Genomic DNA, 15,649 nt, shown 5'->3' on the forward strand with positions numbered 1-15,649 from the left:
CAGCTCTAGAACTCAATAAAACACGTCGATTGCCGCCTCAACCATCAAAATCAGTTCATTCGTTCGTGAGATATCGCGGGCAAAAGAAATGCCAAAAAACGGTTTTTTGCGAATATCTTTGAAACGACTTAACCAAACAATTTCAAAATTTGATCAGCTTTAGAACTCAATAAAACACGTTGATTGCCGCCTCAACCATCGAAATCGGCCGATTCGTTCGTGAGATATCGTGGGAGAAAGAAATGCTAAAAACGGTTTTTTTCGAAAAGAGTGGGATACAGTAGTATTTTCGAGCTCGAAGAGCTCAGAACGTATTCACAACGATGTTTTCGAGCTCAAGGAGCTCGAAAACAGTGGGAAGTTTTGGGGCTGGCCCACAGGGTCAACCGATAGACAGATTTTTTTTTCCGTGAATCACGAAAATTACTCTAAGTTACGGTATTTAGAAAAATTACGGTATCGACTGTAAAAACCGTACTTTATGATATATCGTAAAATTTGATATTTTACGGTAAGATACCGTGAAGTATGCTATTGTACGATACAATATTGTAAAGTACAGTACTCACGGTACCGTATCCTAAAGATGTATATTACCATTCTGGAAAAATGCTGTTTTTTACAGTAAACTACGGTATTCTGTAGTAAAATACAACAGTTTACCATAAATTATGGTAAAACGCAGTATTTTACAGTACAATGCATAATTTATCATTATGTCCGATAGATCTCTGTAAGTTATTATAATTCAGATACGCCAGGACACTCCGATTTTGAACATTTAAGCTCTATTGTAATTGTTAATCTGCTACCAAATCCAAGGCTATACCACAGTGTGGAAGGAATGTCGAGAAAAGTATGTCGACTATGATTAAATTTAAACTGTTCAAGATCTGAACGGCAGTTGAACAATTATGTTTATTTCAGTCCATTGTGCAATTATAGATATATAACTATCGGAAAACTCAGAAAACAAATGTTTTAATAAAAGTTATTTTTTGTGAATCTATAGTACGTTAAAGAGGTCATCATTCCTTATGGTCTAGATAAGATTTTAAGAAAATTAATATTAAAAATAAAAATTGTACTTTACTAATGGGAATAATAATATCATTCCAATCATATGGAATGATTACAAATATTTATATAATTTTGAATGATACCTCTTATGAAAATATTTAATATTGTAAGGAAATTCAAATCATCTTTCTTACTCAGGGACATTGCATATTTTTGAATGAATCATTATTTCTTATTCACTACTGAAACAATGCGTTTTAATTGTTGAAATAGACAAAACTGACAATAACTTTTCAACAATCGAACTATATAAATAACACCTGATCAATAATTATCGATAGAAATGCACATAATTTTCAATTCTTAATTTGCGATATAAAAGTTAATTTATTGAGTTTAATTTTCTGTTCCTATTGCATTGAAACATTTGTTATAAAATTTAATTAAAGCAAACTACATAATTGCGCATGTATTTCTTATGCAAATCTACGAAAAAAAATCGGTCTGTCAGTTGACTCTGCGGGCCAGCCCCAAAACTTCCCGCTGTTTCCGAGCTCAACGAGCTCGAAAACATTATTGTGAATACATTTTCGAGCTCTTTGAGCTCGCTAATACTTTTGTATGCCATTGTTTTGTAAAAAACCATTTTTTAGCATTTCCTTCTCCCACGATATCTCGCGAACGAATTAACCGATTTTGATGGTTGAGGTGGCAATCGACGCGTTTTATCAAGTTCTGAAGCTGATCAAATTTTGAAATTGATTTATTTAGCCGCTTTTGAGAAATTTCAAAAAAACCAAGGATAAAATTTTTTTTGAATTCTTTCGTCAACGAATTCTTGAACGAATGAATGAATCGCAAACATGCGAACGAATGAATCGATTTTGATGGTTGAGGTGGCATTCGACGCGGCTTATAGAGTTTTAGAGCTGATTAGATTTTGGAATCAATCCATCGAGCAAATTAAAAGTTATCCAAATAAAACATTTTCGAAAAAATTTTATTTTTGAAATATCTCTGAACGCACCCTACCGATTAAGTTCAAATTTTTACGGCTTCAAGACATTAACAAGCCGCGTCGAATGACACCTCAACGATCAAAATCGGTTCATCCGTTCAAGAGTTATGAATATTTACATACATACATACGTACGTACGTACACACATACATACACTCGGACATCATCGTGAAATTAGTCAGGATAGCTTCCTAGGACCTCGAAACGTCGACATCTGATGGAAATTCGATTTTCGTAAATCGGACCGAAACCAATAACTTCCCGAATTTTTGAAAATTTACAATTTTCTTAGCGGGAAGTTAAAAATGAATAATAGCGGTGATATTCTCTATCATATTATTGTGATTAAAGCTTGCTTCACATTATTAATGCGTTAAAAATCATGTAAATACGCATAGATCTTCTCAGAGTTTTGTTGTATATTTATTGTTGAGTTTGTTTGTACACAAAACAATAAAATACAAAACCATTTCTCTAAAGAAATTCAATTTAAAAATATTTTTGTTCGAAAGCTCATCTTGAAATGAGTGGATTAAATACATAAATATTGAATTTCTAAAATCATCTCTCTGAAATGTTGACTATAAAAATCGATGAGAAAAGTTTAGATCTGGTCATATAATAATTATATCTAAGAAATGATGATTAGACAATCAAATCTGATTATATTTAGACGGAAAATGTCAGATTTAAAAAATTTTTGTTCTCGAAATCGTGCAGGTCTCTTCACTTTTAACTATTTGTACAGATAGTCAAATCTGAAGAAATTCATCACACAAGAACGCTAATTTTATTATATATATTCAAATCTGAATTGGCCTACAACCATACTCTCTAAATCTGAAACAGTGAAAACGACTGAATAATACCCGTGTAAAAAAAATTTGTTCCAAAAAGATTCCAAAAAAGTTCTGCATGTGGAACTTCTAAACATGAGACAGATTAGAACTTCGAATGGAACTTTTTTGGAACGTTAGTCATTTTGATGATAAATAAAAAGTTTTTATGAGTGAATTTAGAGTCAAAAAAGAACGTTCTTAGAAATTTTTGGAATTTTAAATGGACATTCCAAAAAAAGTTCCATAATCACCACTTTTGGACTTTTTCGAAAGCTAAAAAAGACGTTCCAAAAACATTCAAAAATGGTTCAAAAATCGTTACTTTACAACTTATTATAGAACTAAAGTAAATGTTCCAAAAACATTCCAAAAAAGTTCCGGAATTACCACTTTTGACTTTTTATGGACTAAAAAAGGCGTTCAAAAACTTTCCAAAATCACTTCTTTTGCATCTTTTGTAGAATAAAGACGTTCCAGAAGCTTCCACAATAGTTCAAAAATCACTACTTTTGTATTTTTAATAGAACTAAAAAAAAACGTCCATAAAAAATTCCAAAAAAGTTCCAAGAACGTTCTTTTTTCACTCTAAATTCGCTCATAACAACTTTTTTTTACCATCAAAATAACTAACGTTCCAAAAAAGTTCCATTCGAAGTTCTAATCTGTCTCATGTTTAGAAGTTCCATATGCGGAACTTTTTTGGAATCTTTTTGGAACGAATTTTTTTTACACGGGTATAGTGCATATACACTATTTCAGATTTAGAGAGTACGCAAAAATATACTCTTTATAATATTATGCTGAGTTTGCTTATACCAAAAATAAAATTTTAATATAAAACCCCTGCAATGATTTTCATCACAAGTTGCTGGTCAACACTGGTCTTACTGGTAACAAAAATCTTTTGACAGATATTACATGGGATTGCCTAAGATAACGTGCATAAAATAATTTTGTAGTACTATTTTTATGAAAGTATTTTGCGGAAGACCCCTAGATGTCAGCGTCTCTGTATCCCTATTAATCTGTCACAAGTTATTAATGCAAGATTCTAAGACAAAATTGTTGCAGGACTTGTACATGACATTGTACAAAAAAACCGTGAAGATGTCTTAGTAAAGTTACTTACGCATATCTTGAGCTAATCTTGCACTAGAAATTACTGCAGCCACTAACGCATATCTTGCACTAGATCTGCTCAAGAAGTGTCATGTTACACTCTCTGTCACTTTACCCCAAGATCCTGTATCGTATTTCAATAGAGGGGATAAAGTGAGAGACAGAAGTGAGATGGATGGTGTAACATGAGACTTTTTGAGCAGATCTGCCGCAAGATATGCGTTAGTATCTGCAAGTAATTTCTAGAGTAAGATTAGCTCCAGTCACTGTACCAATGTACCTTATGCAAGATATCTTCAATGTTTTTGCACAATTCTTGAAGTATCACAGAACACAAAGTATTTTTTCAAGTCTTGTACAAGATTTGAAATTTAAACTTTGTACCAGGGTCTACAGCAAGATCTATAGTTATATAAAGATGTAGACAACTAGTGTACTGGTGACGAGATTTGGGCAAGATTGCTATAAGATTTTTAAATGAGAATCATTGAAATTTTTTTTATATTTGTGTTGAGGTCTGCACAGATGTCTTCACAACAAACCAAAAAAATTTAATAAATGTTTTTGGACACATTTTAAAGTTTTTCTTTTATCTTTTGAAATCTATAAGTATTTGTAAAACTTTGGTGATAGTAGAGCACTACCTCTCCGCTTCGATTTCGAGATGTGCAATATTATAAATAATAATTTAAATTGAATAGATTTTACAAAATACTTAGGACGTTCTATCCCTTATTAAAAGTAACTATTTGAAACGATTAGAAAAAAAAAATCTTAAATAGTTGTTAATGCTTTTGAATACGTTGAATACTTTTGGATCACCCTTCTTATGAAAGTTTAACATTGCAAATCGTTTCGAATCGCCCGGGTCGAAAAATTTGATCTGATTTTAGTCTAACTGGACTGTATTTGGACTACTTGGTCTGTTATTGAACTTCGATAAAAATTTTAATCGGTTTTTGATCTACCCGGACTGAAAAATTTGACCTGATTTTAGTCTAATTGGACTATTTGATCTGATTTTGATCTTTTATGAAAATTTTAAGCTTTTTTCGACCTGCTACTTTAAAAAACAAACGCGTTACGAGCAGACTAAATTAGATTAATTCGTGAACTTTAAAAAATTTTAGTTCTGAAAATTTACAAGGACAAAACTAGATTAAATCGTGGACTTATAAAATTTTTATTTATGGGCAATATTTATGAAAAAATTTTAAGTTGCAGAATTGATTATGTTTTATTTACTATTTATTTACTATCTTTTGTTTAAAAATGTCGGCAGTTAATGAAAATTTGACAGCTTAATTTTTTAGTTGTCTTCATTGAATATTTATATCATTGAATAAAAGTGATAAAACAACTCTTAAAATGTCAAGAATTTTCTCTTATTTACAGGATAAAATTGAAAATATTTTGGCATAAGAAAACATCAAAATTCTTGTGCTACGGAGAAATATGTTGGCTCGAAATCTACCAATTTTTATTATGCTGTCGACCAAACTTGAAACAGAAAGTTAAGTATCCAAAAAATTACTATATGCTCTTGTAAAAAATTATTATGCTGCATCAAAATTATTATAATGTATGGAAGTAATTGATATTAAAGCTCATCGATAAGTTTCTCGCGCGTAATAAGTAATGTGATACAGTATAATCATTTTTTGTAAGAGCACGATAATTTTTTGGATGCTTTACTTCCTGTTTCAAGTTTAATCAACAGCATTGTAAAAAATGGTAGGTTTCGAGCCAACATTTTCTCTGTGTGACATCTTATTATGGAAGCGCATTAGCATGTTTTAAATACCAAGAAAATTAAAATAAATTAATAAATCTAGATTATTATTATTATTATTATTTATATTTATGAAAAGTCCTTTATTTGTCCTTAAAAACAATTGAACACAGAGCAATAATTATATTAAAAAAGTCTGTTTTTAGTCTAAACGCGATTTAAAACAGACTAAATATCATACGAAAATAAGTCTGATATTAGCCTGGATAAGGAATAGTACGGGCAAAAACAGATTAAATTCTTATATAAAATAAATACGATTTATAAACTTGAATTAAAGGAAAAATATTTGAATTTATCATTTATTTTAAAACAGATCTAATTTTTTAACCCGGGTCTTTTCTTTTAATCAGGGATAAGATCTGATTAAATTTGTATCTATTCAATGGCTCAAATCTACTGATCCAGATAATTTAAGATCTGGTTAGATCCGATTTATCTGCTCAGAATGATTCCTTATTTCCATTATACCATATCTGGTTATATCTGGTTGGATTTGGCAAGATCTAGTCAGGCAGATACAAATGAAAGGTTTGTTCTTGCAGGTCTATCCAGATCTGAGTGTATCTGGTCAGATTAAAACTTTTTTCCACAGATTAGGTTGTGTAGAATATTAAGTATGAAAGCACGAATATTAAAAGTTTTAAACTCATATATTAATATTCTTTTAAATTGATTACTTAAGGACACCTTTAACACTATTTATTGATTGGCTTAAGTCGAAAATATATTGTCAATAATTGTATAATAACTATAGAAAAAAATAATGAAATTTTTATGTGATATATAATAAAAGTATAAATGTTCAATTTTGTTGTAATATATAACATGTCAAGCTTCGTTGACATATCGGTCACGAGGCTTTTGCAGCACAGCAGTGACATCATTACTTCAATTACCTCTCAAAACATAAAAAGAACAGAATAATCGACGAATATACTCAAGAGTTTATTGATTATCTAAAGTGTAAAAATACGAATCAAATGATGAGATTATTAATTTATAAGTCAATAATAATAAGCTTGAAATACTTACTAATTAATAATGCGAAACGAAAAAAAAACCGTTTTTATGTTATAATCCTATTATTGTCCATGAAAATATATAACAGCCTAAAATCGATCATTTTTTACTAATGACGATAAAAGAATTACGTCAAGTTCTCCTGAATACAATATAGTAGTCACATTGTGGAATTCTTCACGGAACGTTATTGATCTAGACACGAGTTCTAAACCTCGCCATTGCTCTAGCGACTGTGGCACATGTGTCGCGCAGAGCAATACGAACTTGGGTGTGTCATTAATTTTATGAAAATTTTTTAAATTAATCTGCAGCAATTAATACTGAGGAACCGCTCAACAATATCTCCAGAATATCAATGTCTGACCAATGCTACAACTGTTTCACTAACCTCTTCAATTAATGTCTCCATCGTTAATTTAAATCTTGAAACAAGTCATCGCTTATGCCCAAAAAGATAACAATGGTGTCACAGTGATAATATATATGAATGCAAATTATTTTGTGATTACAACACGTGAAGAAACAAAAAAGTTGTTACTTTTTCAAATCAATTATCTTACCATGTATTGAGATATTAAATAGTTTAACTTTTCTGATTTACACTCGAGAACAGATTTAACACCGGTACTAGAGTGAAGGAAATATGACGGCTCGGCAGTGAGGTTGGTAGATCATTGAGGAGGACACAAGGGAGTGCAGCAATGTACAGAAAGAGTAAATAAATGTAAAAAAATTGAAACGGAGTAGATAATAGTGGAATAATCTTATGAAAAAATGAAATTTATAGTAAAGAATAAAGTGTAAGAAAGAATTTGAGGAGAGGTTAAAGAAATGGAAAAAATTCATCGACGATAATGGTTAAAAAGAAATTGCAAGGAACGATTGGTAACAACACGCGCACTGTGACGCGTTTGACTGTTTGGTAGATAACGAGTGAGAAAGCTAGAAAGATAGAAGAGGTTGAATCAACGTAATGTGGTAGTGCTAAAGCGGGGTAAGAGTAAGGAGCGATTAATATCAGGGGAAGGGAATGCGGCGTATAAGAGTGGGATTGCCAAGCACGAATGAGAAAAGAGAATTCAGTTGATTCGAATGAAAACCAAGTAGAGAGGGAGAGAGTTTCTCTACCTGTATAAAGCGCTACTAGGCCATCGATCGGCTGCGCGCTTGGTGTAATAGCAGCTGACCGTTTTGTACAAGCAAATACTCCGTTTTGTTATGTATTGTCAACCTCATAGAAATGCCTCTATCTATAGAATATAAAAAAATTATATTTATAAAATATAATTTGTCAAAATTTGTTAAAGTCTCCGACATTTTCAACAGAGCTTACATATGTATATGATCATAATGTTATTTACATAATGATTTTTTAAATCATTGGTCATTTTAACCTTGTAAAACTCGGGCGTTCTAATGTAAACAAGCTTATTTGGTAACTTTGATGTATACTGAGAATTCAAGGGTTTAGTTCCCCGTATGAAAAAGCAATATATGAGCTTCAGTATAATTCAAAATATATGATAAATTATATGGAATTATAAGAAGTCATATATGGAGCCATATACAAAATTTTGCCGAAATATTATATGATTCTATAATTTGCAACATATATATCGGTAATATATTTTTTTTATATGCTAACTTATAGATATTGCTTATAATATTTTATACTATACTTTAAGTTATATGATAAGATATATGATTTAATTATATGACTGACATATAATATTTATACATGTAAATATATAATATTATAAATATATGTTCACATATATTTGTATAAATGTATGTAAATATATATTCATATAGATATATGTTTATATATATTTGCACAAATATAAAACTAGAGATTTCAAGCTATAAAATGCTTTTTTTTAAATCTCGATACGATTATTTTTCATGAAGTTACGGTCTTGCAAAAATCATTAAAAAATTTCTAAAATTTTTTTGTTCCTTTAATTTTTGGTATGAGTGTATTTTTTAAATTATTTATGAATAATAATATCGAAATTATTATAATTTTTAAATTATAAGTTTATTTATAAAACGAAAATATATTTCGAGATGTAATATCATATGTATACAATTACATATATTATAAATTATATGGTTTATAATAATATTGAAATTATTAATTAATTTATAAGATGAAACATATATTTTACGTTATAAATTAATATATAAAGCGGACATATAATTTTTGATACAATATCACATGTATATAATCACATATTATAAATGATATGGATTATTATAATGTTAAACGTATAAATTATTATATATGATAAATCATATATTAATCAATATTAATAATTTTGCCGCCATATATGTTCAGTTATTTACCATATATTTTTTTATATATTATCGACAGTATATGGTTTTTCCATACGGGTCTTGATAAAAAATATTCGTTCTTGACAAACACCCCAAAATTTTTAATTTTTTGGTAGAGTTTTTTATAATAACAAAATAAAAAAATACTTTTACGGATTTCCAAAACCACTATCATGTTGATATAGATCAAGAATACAACAGTTACATTTGATTTACAGTGTATACGAAATATACAATGATTTTATTTAAATCCCTTTAGAACTGCAGAGAGGATTAAATATAAAATACCATATATGTATATGTAGTTGTTTTTATCGAAAGAATGACTTTTTTCCAAGTTAACCTACTATTTACGTATCCCCACCATCAGGTCAAAGATTATTCTATTTCCGGGACTATAATTGAAGTATATATATATATATATATATATATATGTAACATATTTCATCGTTATCTGAACTGAGTATGCTTTTGACGGAAATATCCAAACTGGACTGAGAATAGCCAACCAATTGTTGGGATACGTTGAATATCTTTTATACAGTGTTGTAGTTTTGTAAAGTATAATTAAAAATTTTAGAGGAATCACAAGATTTCTTTACGTGTACACATGAGAAATTATTCCACTACACGGAAAGAAAATTATGGGAAGTTTTGCTATGCATTATGGGAATGGTTCCCATAATGGTATGGGAATAGTACCTATACTACTATAGGGATGGTTCCCATATATTATGGGAACCATTCCCATAATAGTATGAGAATAGTTCCCATACGATTATGGGAATGGTTCCCATACCATTATGGGAATGATTTCCATAATATTATGGGAACCATTCCCATAATGGTATGGGAATCATTCCCATACTATTATGGGAATGGTTCCCATATTGGTATAGGAACTATTCCTATAATATTATGGGAACTGTTCCCATAATGTTATGGGAACTATTCCCATAATATTATGGGAATGATTCCCATAATGGTATAGGAACCATTCCAATTGCATTATAGGAATGGTTCCTATAATTTATAGGAATGGTTCCCATAATATTATAGAAAGTATTCCTATAAATTATAGGAACCATTCCTATAATTATAGGGATCATTCCTATAGTGTTATGGGTATCATTCCCATAATTATAGGAACTATTCCTATAATTATGGGAAACATTCCTATAATTATAGGAATCGCTCCCATAATTTATGGTCGTAATTCCTATGATGGTATAGGAAAAAATTTCACAAAATTATGGGAACCGCTGCCATAATTTTCTTTCCGTGTAAATAATATCTTTACGTTATAATATATTTGAGAAAATCTTGATTTTTGAATGATCTATACCTATATAACAATCTTATAGCAATCTAGCTCAAGCCTGATCACCAGTAAACTAGTTGTCTACATCTTTATAACTATAGATCTTGTTGACCAGCAACTTTTGATGGAATTGTTACATCCCGTGAAAAATGAATCATACTTGGCCATATATGAATGCTCAATATATATCTATTAGAGTGCGTCATTTCGTTGCAACATTTTTTTTTTCTAAGTGCATGTAGAAAAAATCATAGTTCAACACAAAAAAAAAATTTTCGCGCAAGAAAAAAAATTCTATGTCGATTACAGACCTAGCTCATTGAAAAATTCGATTTTCCCATTTAAATAACACGGGAAAAATTTTTTTTTTAGCTTTAAGTATTGTTAACTCATTAAACAAATCAATAGATCGAATAGACTAATACATATTTTTATAGGAAATTGAACGCTCTACAAAAAATGTCTCTTATCATTTTTCCATAAATCCATCTGTTCAAAAGTTATTGAAGCTCGAAGTAAAGTTGGAGATCTTTTTACTTTTCCGGCGAAACTATCAGATTCATCACAAAATGTTGTTGAATATTTTTTGTTGACAATTTCATTTTCTACAAATTATTGGCAGTAGAGTTTTTCAAATTCCGCATCGTTTTCTAGTTATTTCCATTTTAATGTCGAGCTCTTGAAATCGATCAGAACCACTTTTTTAAGAGCTTGAAATTAAAATGGAAATAACTAGAAAACGATGTGGAATTTGAAAAAAACTTTACTGATAATAATTTGTAGAAAATAAAATTGTCAGCAAAAAAGATTCCACAACATTTTGTGATGAATCTGATAGTTTCGCCGGAAAAGTAAAATGATCTCCAACTTCACTTCGAGCGCCAATAACTTTTGAACAGATGGATTTATCGAAAAATGATAAGAGACATTTTTTGTAGAGCGTTCAATTTCCTATAAAAATATGTATTAGTCTATTCGATCTATTGATTTGTTTAATGAGTTAACAATACTTAAAGCTAAAAAAAAAATTTTTCCCGTGTTATTTAAATGGAAAAATCGAATTTTTCAATGAGCTAGGTCTGTAATCGACATAGAATTTTTTTTCTTGCGCGAAAATTTTTTTTTTGTGTTGAACTATGATTTTTTCTACATGCACTTAAAAAAAAAAAAATGTTGCAACGAAATGACGCACCCTAATATCTATGTATGGAAATTGGCCAGACATGGTCATATATGACCGGTGACACGCTTAAATATCCGCGGACAAAATATCCGCGACAAAATATCCGCAAAAAAATATCCGCAGACAAAATACCCACACGACAAAATAACCACACGACAAAATATCCGCGGAAATAATATCCACAGACAAAATATCCGTAAAAATATTTAATTGATGAAAATTCAATAGATCAAATATATGTCGATAAAATGAATTACCCTTAATTAAAAATCACAAGTTGCGACATCTAGTATATTTTGTTGTTAGTTAAATATTAAAAAAGGCTGTTAGTTAAATATTATCTGAAAAATAAATACCATAAGAATTATTATTATAATCATATGTATTGTCATATTAAGTATTTGATAAATTAAATGATATATGTGTAGAAAAATATGATTTTAATAGCTTTTTTTGTACTGTTATTTTAACCATGAAATATTTGATGTGATGAATTCATCCATTTGTTACGTCAATTTTTTGGATATTCTGTCCGTAGATATTTTATTACACACACAAAAGATTTGTGAAAAAAGGGCGTTATCTTTTACACTATTTTATGTATGAGTATATTTTTCAAATTGCAAACATACAAAATTCGTGAAAAAACAGCGCTATGTTTCACACCTTTAATATCGTCATTTTGAGGATATTCTGTCCGTAGATATTTTTTCCGCGGATATTTTGTCGTGTGGTTATTTTGTCGTGTGGTTATTTTGTCTGCGGATATTTTGTCGCGGATATTTTGTCCGCGGATATGTTGTTACGCAACCATATGACCAGATATGCCCATATATGATCATACATGACCGTGTATGGCCATATATGACCACACATGAACATGTATGTAAATGGCCAGGTATTACCATACACAGCTTGATATGGCCATGTATGATTATTTATAGAAATTTTAACTAAATTGAAAAAAAAAAATTTTAATTTATTTTTCAATTATTTAAGCGACGCAGAGATTATCAGATATGTGAATAATTAAATTTCTAATCAAATAGGAAATTTTTAATTCAGAGAAAAAACACTATAGTATACACGGAGAGAAATTTGTGGTAACAATTACAACATATTATGGAAATGATTCTCATTATGCATGGTAACCGGTTTTTTTGAAATGTTGATTATAGGAACAGCACCCATATATATTATAGTTATCATTACTATAATATTATAGTAACCGTTACCATAATATTATATTAATCGTTACCATAATATATGGTAACTGTTATTATAATATTATAGAAACCATTACTATAACATTATGGCAACCATTACCATAATATATGGTAACCGTATTTGAGATTTACGTATTAAAAAAAAAACAGGAAGAAATAGTGAAGACGGAAAAAATTTCTTAGAATTGATTGAGGAGTACAAGTTGAACTTGTGGATAACTTAAAATTCGGAAAGGATAAATTTGGTGATGTATCATTATTCAATAATAATAATAGTTACATAAAATTAAAAAAAAAAAAGTACAAGTTAACTAAAAATATCGTGATATTTAACCGCTCTTTTGTTTTATAATCGATTTACGTGATTAATAAACCGGGTACATTTAATGATTTGATGTTGTAGAACGTTAGATAAAAGATTTTACATAAATAATCATTTAAAAAAATTTTTTTTTTATTCTTCTATCGGAGCTATGTAATGACTCAGTTATTTAATTGAGTCAATGAATATAGATTTAGACGGATAAATAAGGAAATTTTGTAAAATTGCTGAGATTACTATCATGAATTAAATTAAAAAAAAAAGAAAAGTCAATATTAACGAAAATAATTAATAATTTTATTAACTTCAATGCGATTGGGAGGGTCCTTATGAAATTGAAAATAGGCTAAATAATGTAGTTTATATAATTAGAAAAATACCGAATGGAAAATATAAAATCGTGCATGTAAATCGTCTTGAACCACATTTTGATCAATTAGAAAAGTAAAAGAGAAGTCCGGCTGGGGCCCTGAACGATCTCAATATAAACGTTATAAAAGGTTCTAGGGATTCTGTAGTCAATTAGTGAGACTAGGATATCTCTTTCAAACTGATAGAATTGAAGGATTTGTCTGGACAACTTACTCAAGACTGGTATAGTCCGTAAGAGAAGTCTGGCAGTGGAACCTAAATAGTCACACTGTAGAAGTCGTTGGAGAGTTCCCGAGATACTGAAAGAAGTCTGGCTGAGGGCTCTGAACGATCTCGGTGGTAACGCTGTTTGGGAATTCCCGGGATTTTATTAGGACTGGGAATGTTCTAAGTTCGATTATTAGATGGAAGGAAGTCTGGCTGAGGGCCCTGAACGATTGGTAGTTGTAAGGGATTCCCGGGATTCCAGGGCCTTTGATGAAAGACTGGATATTTCTTTTAGTTTAAGTGAGCTCAGCTCAAATCAAAAGTCTGAATTTTTAGGACGTCATTGGTCAATAGTATCCTGACTGGAGCTTTGGGATCCATCCGGAGTTGACTTCGTCAGCATTTCTGTTTTGTTGATCGCCACGACTTCTGAGAGATATATGGATACCCTGGAGAGTTTCCGAGGTACTTAATTTTATGGAAAAAATTAAAAGAAATTAATTGAAATTCGTTGCAACGTGTATTATTCAGTATCATTGATATGTTAGCTATAGATAACATATCAGCATATGGACTGAATGGATCGAACGGTAGAACATTGAGCATATAAGATCGAAATTATTGAATTGATCATAATGATAGTTTATAAATTAACAACTAGTAAATAATAAGATGTAACGATGAAATATGTTTAAGTATGAAATTTAATAAAAAGTTGGAGATACTCGTTTTATTCTTTATTATGTGCAGATAATATTTCCAATTTCATTGGGGAAGGAGAGAAGGAGTCAAGGAGTCCATTCCTAGTCCTTCAAAGAGGAGAGGAAGGAGGTCCTGTTCCCATTCCCATTGAAGATCCATTAATCAAGAGGAGGGTTACATTTTTTTAATTTTATTATTTTGATTCGTTGCACTTGCAGATTGGAGGTTGTGTTTTACTTTGGCACACGAGACGTGGAATTTGTGTTTTTGTTTACAGTTATGACCTGATTTGACAGCATATGCTGGATCTTCAATATCACCAAAGCAAAGTATGCAAGACATTAGGTAAAACAGTTCGTGAGTATCTTAAGTCTGAGATAGATGACGGCACTCAGCACTGATTCAACAAATATATCATAATTATATTGAGTAAACATATATAATTAGATATATACAAATTTGCCGTCTTCTGTGGTTACATATTCACCATAAACTTATCAATATATGTTTGGCCATATATAATTTTTTTCATGAGGGGGTTTCATTGATATAATTGGTTGCAAAAATCAAAACTATGATTATCTCCGAAAAAGCTTCAAATAGAATATCTCTTTCTTTTAAATGTACCAAAGTAGCTAAGCTGTTACGTAAATAATGAAAAAAAGTGGTTGAAATAAATGCTATTCATTAAGTATAGGGTAAACGCACCAATAGATGGACGGTTAAGCAGACTCTCATGTTCTTTAATCGAAATGAAGCAATAAAATATAAATAAGTTATAATAAAATGAATTATACTTAAGCAAAAATGTTTGATTAACTAGAAAAAAATAATTAAAACTTTGTAAACGTAGTGGTTGATTACAAAAAAAGAAAATTTAAGAAAAAGTCCAAATTCCCAGTAGATGGACGAAATCTCCAATAGATGGACAGCCGATACCAGTAGATGGACGCTTCTTGGAAATACCCAGTAAACACATTGACGTAAATTTGACGTCAGAGTGACGTTACGCTATGTCATCATTTACGTAAGATATAAGTCACGAATGAGTCAGGTGTGACTCATTATTTCCCACTTTTTTACGTAAGATTATGATGTAAAACTAATGACGTATGCATGATGTAAATGTGATGTCTGTGTGACCTTCTATGACGTCAATATGAC

At 30.1% G+C, this 15,649-nt stretch overlaps 1 protein-coding gene across 5 annotated transcripts in view; it reads right to left on the reverse strand.

Annotated features, from left to right (window-relative positions):
• LOC130666225 (calcium-dependent secretion activator) overlaps window positions 1-7,807 on the reverse strand; it is a 30,567-nt gene extending 22,760 nt beyond the window's left edge. The window contains exons 1-2 of one of the 5 annotated variants that reach the window (XM_057467015.1): window positions 7,376-7,802; window positions 7,204-7,254 (exon numbers count right to left, since the gene is read on the reverse strand). The gene's annotated coding sequence lies outside the window, so the exon portion shown is untranslated. Of the gene's footprint in view, window positions 1-6,824; window positions 6,965-7,203; window positions 7,255-7,375 lie in introns of those variants that run through there. The other 4 variants (XM_057467014.1, XM_057467017.1, XM_057467016.1 and 1 more) reach the window with 4 other exon arrangements.
• Between the last annotated feature and the right edge of the window lie 7,842 nt (window positions 7,808-15,649).

This window comes from Microplitis mediator, chromosome 4, assembly GCF_029852145.1.
Source record: "Microplitis mediator isolate UGA2020A chromosome 4, iyMicMedi2.1, whole genome shotgun sequence".
In the NCBI taxonomy this organism is placed as follows: Eukaryota; Metazoa; Arthropoda; class Insecta; order Hymenoptera; family Braconidae; genus Microplitis; species Microplitis mediator.